At 31.6% G+C, this 14,967-nt stretch overlaps 1 pseudogene; it reads right to left on the bottom strand.

Moving 5' to 3' along the window:
- The window catches only part of LOC113270593 (E3 ubiquitin-protein ligase Mdm2-like), a 98,487-nt pseudogene extending 83,745 nt beyond the window's left edge, over positions 1 to 14,742 (bottom strand).
- Positions 14,743 to 14,967: the final 225 nt, after the last annotated feature.

Below are 14,967 nucleotides of genomic sequence, written 5' to 3'. Positions count from 1 at the left end.
TTATATTTTATATAATACATAAATATATATTATACATAACAAATACATGTTTCCAACTTTTCATGCTGTTCATTATTCAAACAACTTATTATTGATTGATTATGTACAAACATTTATTAATGCTTTATTTTTATATACTATATAAATTTTTAATATATATGAATATACACACATCCATTATAAATTTTTTATTTATTCACCTACATATATTTATATATACATAGATATGCACACACACACATAAACTTGGAATTTATTATCTAGTTAGGGTTTGGCAAACTATGACCCATGGGGTCAAAACCAGACCACTGCCTGTTTCTATAAAGAAAGATTTATCAGACCATAGCCACATCCATATCTGTAATATATTGTCTATGGCTGCTTTGGTGTTATAATGATAGAGCTGAGTGGCTGCGACAAAGACTTTATGGTTCTTCAAACTCCAAATATTTACCATTTTTTTTCCATAAAAACTTTGCTTATCTCTGCTCTAGTTATTTTTTTGAAAAACAGTACTTTCATATACAGTATTTTTCATGTATTCGTTAATTGAATACAAAACATTAAGGCTAAAATAGATTCCATTGGACATTAAAAAGTCAAATTGACAATACCCCTTGCCTTCACACAGTAAATCTTAGCTAATTACAGAGGAGCTAGAGACAGGTGAAAACTGAACACAGGATATCTTCTAAGGCACCCCCTGAGTTGGATCAGCTGTACTCAAACATTCTATTTTAATGTTAGTGATAATATGTGGATTTCTATTATATATAATATAAATTATATATAGGCATATATTCAATATGTATTATATATTATGTGTATATATTACACATTATATGATATATACATATTGTGATATACAAGTATTATATAATATACATTATATGTATTCAGTTTCTTCAAAAACACTTTAAGCAAATTGTGTTTTTATTTCCACGTGGACAACTTTGTCAACCATGTCCACCAGGGTTTTTGAAATCTGCCTAGCTACTTAGGAAGATATCACTTTAAGACTCACAACAGAAAGGGAATTCATAACTTCCTTCAGTCTATTTTCTTTACAAAGGCAAAATGATTATTTTCTTACTTGATATCACTCAAAAGTAAAATGTACTCTAAAATCTCAGTGGAGTCTTCAGAGTATAAGGTATAGATTTTAATGCGATGAACTAAAGTATTGGAATGAAATTCCTTTAATTTAGAACAAAGAATCCTGGCAATTGCTTTTTATCAGAAAGTTTATCTTCCAGCTTTCACTGGCATTAGGGCAGAAATAATCTCAGTAATTTCAGTTTTCCCTAAAGCTTGATCCTTGGGTTTTTATACACAGAAGTAGTTGTAGGGGAAATCTTAACGACTTTACCAGGACTCACTATTGTCACCCTCAAAGAGGAAGCAGAGGCAAGAAGGCAGTGTCTTGGTAATATCCTTGGTTATTGCCAAAAAATCTTCCTTAAACATTAAAGATAGAGGAATGTAAGTCATATTAAACTATATATGCTAATGAGATAGAATTAAAACCCTAATCTAGCTAGACTTCTCTACTGTAATCATACATTTTTCAGACTTAAAACTTACTGATAACCACTGTAACCATTTCTAGGGTTCTCTTTTGAGTTTTGAAAACGTGCCCATGTACTGAAGTTCACAGTGCTTCACACGGTTTGAGAAATTTATACCTAAAGCATATAAATTAGCATACATTTTATTAGCGCATCACTAATTTCACTCTCTTCTGAGTTCTCTATTGGCTTCTCACTAGTTTCTTTTTTCTCCTGAAATAATTAAAGTTTAGATACCTCAATTTCTAGGATTGCTTCTACTTACAAAAGAAAGATGGCTTATCAATAGATGCAGAATTAATTTTCTAATTACTATACCTCATAACATCTTCAATGTAGTCTTTCATTATTAAAAAACTGACTACTGACAGTGATTATACATCTCCATTCTATCTCAAACTACTACACTGTAGACCTCTTTGAAAGAATATGTAGTATAACAGTATTTGCACTTTCCTCAATCATCAGGCATTGGCAAATACTTTACACCTCATCAAATATTACACTGAGTAATGTGTATCTTTGAAATTGGACATCAGCCACTCAGTTACACTAAAATTATGAAATATACAGAAAAGTAATGGGCTGCCAGTTGCTGGTCATGCACAGAAATTGGGATCTGAGATATCATATATTGCCTCTGATCAACAAAAGATATGTTAATCGACACGTTGTGTTTTGATGTTAGACGTAAAATAGATCTATTGAGGAAACTGGCCACGTCTATGCAAATGTCTAGAAATGTCTATGTCTATACAAATAGTACATTACAGGAATAGCTTCAGACCAGGATACCAGTTCAAAATTATCCAAGGCAATACAAAAGGAAATCTGTCTAAAGGCAATTAAACATTATTGTTCTATTTGAATGACACACAAACATTATTGTTAACTAACACTATTACCATTGAAAAGATTTTTTTTGAAAAGAGATTTTTATAAATACTATAATCTTTGTGATTATATGCAAATCAAAGATAATGCAATTTGTATTAACGGCAGTATAAATTCCTTCAAAAATTCAGTAGCTATTTTCAATCAGTATATGTATTAAGATAATTTTAATAACTTTAAAAACGAGAAATCCTATTATAAACATATATGAACACTTACTATATGTAGAAGTTAGTTTCCATCTAAGAAACAATGAAGTTAAAATTTTACATTTTTGAAAGTTATAGATCTTTCAGAAGACACTGATCTATCTCCAAATTGATAAAAGCAAATATAATAGGCTTTCTTATTCAGTCTTCAATACCTGAGGCTCACCTCTTCCATATGTGGGATATATAACGTGGGGCATATTGTTAACCTGTCTGAGCTTGAGCACTCGCCTGAAAAATATGGGTAGTAACAATCTTCACATACTGGTATATGTAAATATTATAAAATACAAATATAAAGCATTTACAGAGCACTAAGCTACTACACATATCTGTGCTAATTCTTTTTTTTTTTTTTCCAGTTTCCTCTGGAGTTAACTTTTAAGCATGCTGACACTGACAACTTCTTTTTCTGTTGTTATAGATGATAGTTTTGCTTTGCTTTGTTTTTGTGGAGATGGACAATTGATACATTCCTATATTAAATTTATAGTGATTTTGTTTAAATATTTGCTATCACTGAAACTAAAAATCCAATTGTTTTGAGAGAAAGGGAAAATGGTACTCAAAAATGGTAAAAAAGAACAATTAGTTGATTTTGAATTATATTTTTTGGGTAAAATTATCTCTGTTGTACAGTAGTGTTTTCTCTCATTTCCTTCAGTTCATTCTACATTCAGAGCTATTGTTATGTGAAAATATTCTGAAAATATTAGCTCTTAACTGGAAAATAATTTTGCTATCAAGCAATTTATTCTATGGTATACAGATTGTATCTGAATGAAAATTTTTACTAAAGGAAACACCTATGATCAAATATAAATATACAAAATACAGTTGTTTTCATAAGTATTCCAAAATATAAATATAAGGTATATATCTGTATTTAATTTTACAGAATATATCATTTCTCACATGTAATGATTAATAATTTCAACTCTGTTTCATTGTTTCATTATTAATGTTTTTAATTCCCTTGACATTAATTTGTATAAAGTCAACAACTAATACTTATTTCTATTAATTCTGTAAGAATGCCAATTAATTTTAATTTTGTAATGATGTTATTGTCCTCCTACTAGTAGTATTCCAACTCCTGAGCAACCTACAATTTCAGTAATGACAAAATAGCAATGATATGATATTGTGACTTTATATGTTACTAATTTAGGAGGGATATGCTTCAATCTATTCTTTCTTACTATATAACTATATCATATGTTATATTTTAGAGTAATTTGTTTCTATATACTAAATCTATTAATAACATAAATTTTCCAATGGCCAACAAGAAAACATTACCCTTCCTTTTAGAAATCTATTTAAAAATCAGTAAGAGTTAATTTTTGTGAATAGTATAAGATAGTATAAGATAGTGATTCACTTGCAGTTTTTCATGCAGTTTCCCCAAAGTCATTTATTGAAGAGACTATCCTTTCTCTGTTAAATGATCTTACCTCTGTCATCAAATATTAGATGATAGTATGTGCAGGGGTTTATTTCTGGGTTCTTGATATTGTTCCATTGTTCTATGTGTCAGTTTTTATGAGAATACCATACTGTTTTGATCACTACAGCTTTGTAGTACAGTTTAAAATTAGAAAGAGTGATGCCTCCTGCTTTGTTCTTTCTGAGGACAGCTTTGGCTATTCAGGGTCTTTTGAAGTCCTCTGGTACAAATTTTAGGATTTTTTTTTTTCTATTTTTGTGAAAAATATCATTAACTTTTTGATAGAGACCACAACCGAATATCCAAAATTCCACATTGGAGTGTGATAGGGATTACACTTGCATATATAGATGGCTTAGGATAGTACGGACCTTTTAACAATAATAATTCTTCTTATCCTTGAACACAGAAAGTCTTTCCGTTTATTGTGTCTTCTTCAATTTCTTTTATCAAAATCTTGTACTTTTTATGTTATAGATCTTTCAACTCTTGGTTAAATTTATTCCTTTATATTTTATTGTTCTGATGTTATTATAAATAGGATAGTTTTCTTCATTTCTTTTTTAGATATTTTGATAGTGTATATAAATGCAACTAATTTTCATATGACAACTTTATTGAATTTGTTGATTAATTCTAATAACTTTTTGGTAGAATCATAGGATTTTCTATATACAACATCATGTCATCAGGAAATAAAGAAAATTTCACCTCATCCTTTTCATTTACCATGTCTTTTATTTCTTTTTCTTAGCTAATTTCTCTGGTTTGGACTTTCAGTACTATGTTGAATACAAGTGGTGAGAATGGGCACCTTTTTCCATTCCTGATCTTAGAGGAACAGCTTTCAACATTTCATCGAGTATGAGGTTAGCTGGTGTTTGTCCTATATGGCTTTTATGTTGAGGTATGTTCCTTCTATACTCAATTTGCTTAGATTTTTGTCATGAATGTATTTTGTCAAATGCTTTTTCTGCAGCTATTGAGATTATCATAAGGTTTTTATCTTTCATTCTATTAATGTGATATATCACATTTATTGATTTGGGTAGGTCGAAACATCTGTACATCCCAGGAATAAATTCCACTTGCTTAGAGTGTGTGATTATTTAATGTGCTGTTGAATTTAGTTTGCTAATATTTTGTTGAGTATATTTGAATCTATATTAATATATTGGTAGAATTAAACAAGGAAGTCATCTGGTCCTAGCCTTTTCTTGTTGGGAGATTTTCTTATTACTTATAGCTTATTAAATTTCCTTACTAATTGCTCTGTTCAGATTTCCTATTTCTTCATGATTCAGTCTTGATAGTCTCAATGTTTCTAGGAATTAATCCATTGTTTTCTAGGTTGTCTAATTTGTTAGCATATAATTGTTCATAGTAGTGTTTTATGATCTTTGCATTTCTATGGTATCAGTTGTAACATCTCTTTCATTTCTCATTTTGTCTTTTCTCTTTTTTCTTAGTCAGGCTAACGGTTTGTGAATTTTGTTTATCTCTTCAGAAAGAAAACAGCTTAATTTCATTGATCTTTTCTATTGTTTTTCTGGTCTCCGTTTCATTTGCAAATCAAAAAGGATTAAAGTCTTAAACACAAGAACTGAAGTCAGAAAGCTCCTAGAAATAAAATAAGGAAAAAGCTCCTTGATATCTAGTCGTGGCAATATATTTTTTTAATATGACACCAAAAGCATAAACAATAAAAGCAAAAACAAATAAGTGGGACTATGTCAAATAAAAAGTTTCTGTATATCAAAAGAAAGAATCCACAAAATGAAAAGGCAGTCTATGGAATGGTAGGGAATATTTATAAATCATACACCTGGTAAGGGATTAATACTCAAAACACACAATGAACTTATGTAACACAATAGCAAAAGACCAAACAACTGAAATAAAAAATGGACAGAGGAATGAATAGACATTTTTTTTTCAAAGAAGACATAAAAATAACCAGCAGGTACATAAAAAGATGCTCAACATCACTAATCATCAGGAAAATGCAAATCAAAAGCACAATGACAAACACACCTGTTAGAATGGCTATCATCAAAAAGATAAGAGACTGACTACAAGTGTGGGTAAGGATGTGAAGAAAAGGAAAACCTTAGCACTCTTGGTAGGAATGTAAATTGGTACAGCCACTATGAAAAACAGTATGGAGGTTCTTCAAAAACCTAAAAACCTATGATACAGCAATCCTACTTTCAGGTTTATATCCAAAGAAGATGAAATCACTATCTTGAAGAGGTATCTGCAATCCCAAGTTCAACGCAGCATTACTCATAATAATCAAGACATGGAAACAGTGTGTCTATAAACAGATGAGTGGGTAAAGAAAGTATAACATATACATATATTGGAATATTATCCATCTGTAATAAAGGGGGAAGTCCTGCCATTTGCAACAACATGGATGGACCTTGAGGGCATTATGATAAGCAAAATAAGCTAGGTGGAGACAAATACTGTCACTTATTTATGGAATCTAATAAACCAAACTCATAGAAACAGAGAGCAGAGTGGTGGTTGTCAGGGGCTGGGAGTGGAGAAAATGGGGAGATCTTGGTCAAAAGGTACAAACTTCCAGTTATAAGATGAATCAGTTCTAAGAATCTATGTACAGCATGTTGATTATAGTTAACAATGTGGTATCATACATTTCAAAGGTGCTAAGTAAATAGATCTTAAATGTTCTTACCACACATGCGCGCGCGCGCACACACACACACACACACACACACACACACACACACACACACACATAGTGATTATGTGAGATGATAGAAGTCTTAACTAATGGTGTTATGGCAATCATTTAGCAACATATAAGTATATCAAATACCTTAAACTCATATAATGGTACATGTAAATTATATCTCAGTGAAGCTGAAAATTTTTTTAAAATATTAAAAAAATATTAAGGTAACTGTTAACCTTAATGAAATGTTTTTGTAATAGTACCACAAGAGAAGATTTTTATTTAAAGTAATATTCTATTAATGTTTTTCATGTGTGGTGTAAAATACAATATTGATGGGCCCAAACAAGAGAATAATTTAATAAAATTTAACCCTTTCTATATCTCCTTTGGCATCTGAAATAATTCCAATTGATAAAACAAATTAGGGTCTTTTCTGGGTATCAGTTTTCTCAGGGTTGCATAAAGTTGAATATTTTGGAAAGTGTCAAAACAATTCAGGTTCCCTGTTCTTAGGTTTTTAAACTTTAATTATGTGGGATTGGCTATTTACACAAGTTAAATAATGGTGAAAGTGGGAAATAAAATATACTTAAAATATTATCAAATAACTGCAACCATTCAGAAGTCTGCATGACAAATCAGAAAAGCCGAGGTTAGGCTATGTAAGAAGGATGATTTCAAAACATTAAGAGGGGAGAGCAAGAATCAATAAAGCATACGGGTGAATATACTTATGGAATCTTCAAGAGGCAATGGGTAGATAGTATTGGGAGGACTGAAATAGAGTTAATGTAGGAAATAATGTATATCCATTGTTTGCTGGTCAGCATCCTTACCTGATAAAAGTAACTCTAATTTTCTTTGGGAAAATTGCTTCTCCTCAAATTCTCAGTCATGAGATTTATATGGAATTCATTCCATTCATGGTTAAGGTGCTCAGTAATAATTGGATTAAGTCACTAAGGATAGTCTGTGTTTGGCCATGGTGGTGATTAGTTTGTGAGTATATGACATAAACTGATTCAATAAGGTGAATGGGACTTTTTTTTTTCTGGTACTGCTTGGACACAATTCTGTTTTCCCCTGAAAAATACCAGTGACAATGTAGGTAGCACTTGTAACTGCCAATAGTAATTTTGTTATTAGTATAGCCATTTTTTTAAGCAAAAAATTAATCAGATAGAAAACAATGTTAACTCAGCAGGAATGGCACAAGAGATAAGTTTGGGTGGTAATGATTGAGTACTACATCAAACTATACTGAACTAGCTATTTCTCTATAATTTACGGTTATATATGCCAATAAACTTCCCTTTCCAATTTAAGCTACTTAGAGCTGAATCACTTTCACTAAATATTAATTTAATATATAAGACTACAATTATTTTTCACAAAATACGTTTGAGGCCAGACTCTTCTAAAATTGGAATGCCTAGGAAAGTTATTCTAAAACAAATTTAAAAAAATGAAGAATTATGAACAAGTGCTTATAAAGCTACAGTGTCATGATTCCTCTAACACCATTTTGCCAATGAATTCAATAGGAAACAGACTAGGGACAAAAAGAAAATTATCCACGTATAAAATTATGAGAGATGAGAGAAATGATGGTTGGAAAAGAAGAAATTAATATAAGATACATACTGAGGCTGTATAAAAGATACTAAAATTGTATAAATTAAAATATTTGAATTATTTGTTAGATTATTATTATTTTGTTTGTCCTGAGGGACTTGGCAGTCAGAAGCCCATTCTTATGTTTACAGGGGGCTAGACGGGCAAAGGAAATTTGTGAATCTGAGAATCACACTCAAGTGACTACCTGCAGGGAGCTTTCTGCCTCAAGCTTCTCCCCAGACTGCTCTAGTGGAGACAGAGCAGGGCCACCCACCATCCTGTCTCTCAGTCTGCCTGTGGCTGTGGATAGTTTCTGGTGCCAACAGAATACAGTCCTACTTTGGGCATTCCCAGTCCTCTTCCCCGTGCCACAAAGAGCCCCATTAGCTTCTTTCAAGCTTTGGTCAGACCTGGCCTCATCTCAGACCTCTGCTCAGGACAGACGACATGGCCAGCATGCTCCTTCCCTCAACCCACTGGTACACTTTTTTGAAAAAATCACATTACCTTTTCCTTTAAAAAAAGTCCTATATTCTTTGATTTTAGCTAATTTATACATTTATCATGCTTATCTTTTAAGCATATTTTTTCCAGGTTTATTAAGATATAATTGACATTTAACATTGTGTAAGTTTAAGGTATACAATATTGATTTGACACACATATATTGCAAAATAATTACCACACCAGTATTAGTTAACATCTCTATCCCCTCGCATAATTATTATTTCTTTATTGTGGTGAGAATATTTAAGAACTACTCACTTAGCAACTTTCAAGTATATTATATAGTGTTACTAGCTATACTCACCATGCTATGTCTTAGATCCTTAGAACTTACTTATCTTATAACTGGAAGTTTGTACTCTTTGACCAACATCTCCCCGTTTTCCCTATCTCTTGGCTTCTGGTAACCCTCACTCTACTCTCTGTTTCTATGGGTTTGGTTCTTCAGATTCTACATATAAGTGATATCATATAGTATGTGTCTTACTCTGTCTGACTTATTTCACTTAGTATAATGCCTTCAAGTTTTATCCAAGTTATAGCAAATGGTAGGATTTCCTTCTTTAATATGGTTGAATAATACTCCATTGTGTAATCCCAAAACCATGTATAGCACATGCCCTTGCCAGACAGTCTATCAATTAGATGAATTTACTCTTTCAATATTTGCTAATGCTGAAGGGTCTCATTATTGCATTTTTAATAATTAATTTTTATTTTTCTAGCTAGATACATTACTGGAAATTATACAGAGAAGAAAACAGGCATTACCAAAGGCCTGTCTGATGCGTTCTCAAATATGCATATATTTGCATAAGCTTCATGATAAAAGATGGGAAATTAAGAGCAAACACAGATATTGCATTGCAATGAGCAGATAATTTTGGAAAACCTTCAGAATGACAGAATTCAAGTGCTTCTCTATATCACGGAGCATTACAAAAACCTCCATTTACCTTTTTTTCCTTCCCTTCTTTTGGTTTTGTTTTTCGTTGTTGTTTTTGGTGGTTATGGTTTTTGTCTTTCCATTTCCAATAGATAATGAAAAGATAAAGGGCAACCCTCTAGTAGTCTCTTGTTTAATGACATAGGAAATAAAGAAGTCAGATGGGAAAAATTAAAAAACAGAGATGAGACAAGAAGAGTATATACAAAAATGCCTAGGAACAGGGAAAACTAATACTTTCTTTAGACTATGAGGTTAAAATGAAAATTGAAGTCAAAAATAATTGGGATATACGGTTGTAAAAGTTTATGAAGTATATTTTATTACATTAATGTATATCATATAACACACAATTATAATGTGTGTTTACAATGAGGTAGATCATCTCTAAGGAAAGAAAGGTGAAAGTGAGGTTAGGCATACATAATTTTTAGTATATCTCCCTTTAAGGGATAAAATCATCACTAAATAATAATACATTATTAAATGTTTATGTATTATTAATAAAATAATACATTCATTGTTATTGTTAATTATAAATAAATTATTAATTATTAATACTAAATAAAAATGACTCAACCTTATATGCAACAAATTATCAAAAAGATCTGCACATGGGACACCTGGGTGGCTCAGTCTGTTAAGCATCTGCCTTTGGCTCAGGTCAGGATCCCAGGGTCCTGGGATCAAGTCCTACATCGGGCTCCTTGCTCAGCAAGGGGCCTGTTTCTCCCTCTGCCTGCCACTCCCTTTGCTTATGTTCTCTCTCTCTCTGACAATAAAAAAAAAAAAAAAAGATCTGCACATGAACAAATATAGTGGATAATAAGAAAACAGAGTAGCGATGTAAGCTGAGAAACAGTAAAGACACTTAACCAAAGTAATTAAGTACTGAAAAAAAGAATTAAGTAATATTGTCGATTTAAATGTCACAGCACTGTGTGGCAGAAGGCCCTGGTTTGAGTGTTTGGAGGCTTAGACCCTTGGATTTCTGCCACTCACTGGCATAGTACTCTAGAAGAGTAACAAAAGACTAGGTAACTGTTTTCACATCTCCAGTATGAAGTGATTAAATGATATGACTCTTTAGATCAATTTAACAATGATGATCTATCTATCATCTATCTATCTATCTATCTATCTATCTATCTATCTATCATCTATCTATCTATCTATCTATCTATCATCTATCTATCTATCTATCTATCTATCTATCTATCTATCATCTATCTATCATCTATTTATCCATCCATCCACCTCCCTACATATTTATCTCAATATTCATATACCTATAATTCTTTCCCAAACATGCCTGTATACCCAGAGTCTGAGTGTCATAGTTGGCTTCCCCAGAAAGCTAAGGCTAACAATCAGTTTAATGTTCATAAGATCAATATTCATGGGAAGAAGGGAGTATGGAAAGACTGAATAGAGAGTAAGACTTGTGATACAGATGCAAGCCACCTGTGGACACTACAGGTAATGCCAAAACTAAGGTGGCTCTTTAAAGTGTTCCTAACTTGGAGTGAGGAAGTTGAGACTGCAGACTCTGTGTTTAGAGGTCAATGAAAACAGACTGCTTGGGCAAAAGACATGTCTGTAAGAAAAGTAATCTCCAGTTTTGGCAATTCCTAAAGAGGATTGATAGCAGACAAGAACCTTCTCAAAAGTTTGGATAAGTTCTTCAGTCCTGAAGAAGGTATATGCATGGTGCTGCACAGTGTCATGATGTAGATAATGTTGAGAGATGTCCCAGCTTTTCAAAGATATCCACCCATCTCCTTGAATATCCAGAGTGTGAGCAGCAATAATCAGAATGTCCAAAGCCCTTTAACAAAATAACCAAGTCCATCAGTGGAGTATGCTGTGACAAGTTAATTTCCATGTTAAGTTTTGTTATGATGTAAATTCCTCAGAACTTATAAGGTTTATGAGTCAGAAATCTCCAGTATCCTTCCAGAGAGATTACTCTATTCCTCTGAGAAAGTAGTTTTCACAGACTCAATACATCTTTTTATTAAAAAAATAATTTTAATGCCTTTTTTATTACTCTGAAATGAAATTTATAGATAATATAACCTATCTGTAAATATAATTTCAAAAGATCAATATAATACTATAAGTATAATACAAGGAGAAATAAGAGGAAAGTCATTTATGATAAAATAACATGCATTTCAATATGTAAATATTCAGGAATGACAAAATTAGAAGACGTGGTAAAGTAGTCAGATACATGCACTATAAGTTGACTGCTACAAATATCCTTTATTGGAAAATCAAATACAACTAGAGGACTTACTATCAATGGTCTAGTACTAAAAATTGAGAATAACTCTAAATTCTTGAACAAAACAAATTAAAATCTTCTTTCCACTCTACTAGCATTTGCATTTCCTGGAAATTTATTGTATCTTAAAACTGTGAAGGAATTATATTCATATGCAAAGAAAGTTAAATTCCAGGTGAAGTACATTGTAAATATGCTGTTTATCCTTGTGACTGGCTGGTAGGACATTAAAAGCACATATGAAACAAGAAGTAATTATCCTTGTGTGGGAACAGTTGCAGGCTGCATTCCTTGACAACTCATTAAATACCAGTATCCCTCAATCACTGAGATAATCAAAAATGCTCCCTATACTTGCTTAATGCCTCCAAGGACAAATACTCTTCAGTCAAACATTACACCAAAGTGTCTATTCAGCCATATAGAGCATGGAGGAATTGTTAAGCACTGATTATATTTCTGGTGTTTATATATGAAATTTCAGCAAGTCTTTGTATCATATCTTTCAAAGAGCTGGGTACAATTATTAAGAACTACTTTATTTCTTAAGGAGTTTACAAGGCATCCCCTTTTTCTCCTTTCTTTTTTTCTCATTAGACACAAAGAAAAGGTAAATTTCTTGAGACTCTTGTGAGGACATGGATGCTCATACAGACTGGGGACCTACTTTTCTCCTTAGGATGTTTACAGTCATCAGAGATTAAACCATTGAGTGCCAATTCTTGATCATTTAATTAAATATATCACCAAAATCCATGGTCCTACAAAAATTAAAAGAAATGATGCATGGAAAATCCAGCCGTTAGCTTAGCTTATGAGCAGCGTATAGTTACTGATACTGGAATATTAAGCTACAAGAGAGAGAAAATAATAAATGATAAATATAGACAGAGAAGTACCTACATAGATAGAGATATTAGATATACAGATAAATAATCTCTGTGTTGGCGAAATCCATTGATAGATGGGAAAATGTGGAGGGGGGGAGAAAGAGAACTGGATTCTAATATTGCTGTGTGACAATATCTTATTGCCTTATATCCTGACTCTGGAAAAGCAATGGGTGAGGAGACCATACAACTTATCATCTAACATACAATATTTTGAACTAACATAACATATATAAAAAAAAAGACATTACATTGAAAAAAAAAGATGCTATTAGTAATTATACTAGAAAAACAGATATAATCCAAGAAGTCACCATGTAAATTAGGACCAATGCACACCTTAATCAAAAGTTTTATCACTCAATTCCATTGGTGAGCATGGTTAAAATAATCTTGATATATTTGAATTTCTTCTGTTATTTTCTTTTGGCTATTTAATTCACAATTTATTTTCTTTATATTTGCTTCTTTTTAGTTTGTTTTATTAACTTCATTCTTATATTTTTTCTCATAAAATATTCTTTGACCAAAAATTTGGTAACTTGAAAAATTAGAATCCTTAGTGCTTTCTTAGTCTTACTAATTGTAGACATATTTAATTGTTCATCCTTGTATACATAACATATAAACCATTACCTTCAATTTTTTTCAGGAATTATTAATAATTTTTTTAGATTCAACCATTAGGTAAAATTTTATTTCAATTTGTGCATTGCTTTTCAAATAATATGTTGTTAATAGAGTTGTCTTTATAAAGATTAAAATCATAAATTATATAATCAAAGCACTATAAGTTTGGAGTCAATACTGACTTAAGTTAATATTGCTGCCCCTCGGCTTTATTGCTAGCTGCACAACTTTGATCAAATTGTTTATTCTCAACTAATTTGATTTCCTTTATCTGGAAAATGGGAATCATAACATCTACCTTGTAAGGCTGTTTGATAGGATATTAAGATATTTGTATACAGATTATTCCTTTAAACATACAATACCTTCATTCTTTATATTTTAAAAAATTAAATGAGGTAAAGGATGTTTGTAAAATCATTGTCTTATAGATTTGTTTTTTATATCATAGGACTTGAATTTTTATTTTTTATTTATTTATTTATTTATTTATTTATTATTTTTTAAAAGATTTTATTTATTTATTTGACACAGAGAGAGAGACAGCCAGTGAGAGAGGGAACATAAGCAGGGGGAGTGGGAGAGGAAGAAGTAGGCTCCCAGCGGAGGAGCCTGATGTGGAGCTCAATCCCAGAACACTGGGATCACGCCCTGAGTGGAAGGCAGATGCTTAACGACTGAGCCACCCAAGTGCCCCGTGAATTTTTATTTTTATCTTTTTTTTTAGCTTCCTGTGTGAATACCTTTTTTTTTTTTTTTAATTCCAGTTAGTTAACATATGGTCTAATGTTAGTTTCAAGTGTACAATATAGTGATTTAACACTTCCATATAAAGGAGTACACTATTTGATGGAAATTTTTCACACTACACATACATGGTGAATCATTACATCTTCTTCCATGAATTCAACTACCATTTCCATGCCAATAGCTCCAAAATGTTTATCTTCAGCAAGTATTAGTTTCCTACTACTAATTCCAGGCCCTATGTACAACTCCATACTGAGCAGTTCTTCTGGAAATTGTACAGCCATCTCAAATCCAACATGTCCAAGACATAAGTCATTATCATCCTCTCAACACTACACTTACCCCGCATTTCAAAGCTCAGTAAATGGCAACATTTCTTCTTTTTTTGCCAAAATAAGAAACCTAGATAAGATTCTTCATTTTCTTTTCACTTTTATTATTCTACAATAAAGTTTGTAATTGAGGTGAGCTAATTGATATTTATATAATAAATAAATATTCCTTTCTTT

This window comes from Ursus arctos, unplaced genomic scaffold (genome assembly GCF_023065955.2).
Source record: "Ursus arctos isolate Adak ecotype North America unplaced genomic scaffold, UrsArc2.0 scaffold_4, whole genome shotgun sequence".
Lineage (NCBI taxonomy): Eukaryota > Metazoa > Chordata > Mammalia > Carnivora > Ursidae > Ursus > Ursus arctos.
Note: the sequence above shows the minus strand (reverse complement) of the source record. Positions and strands in the feature narration are given on the sequence as shown.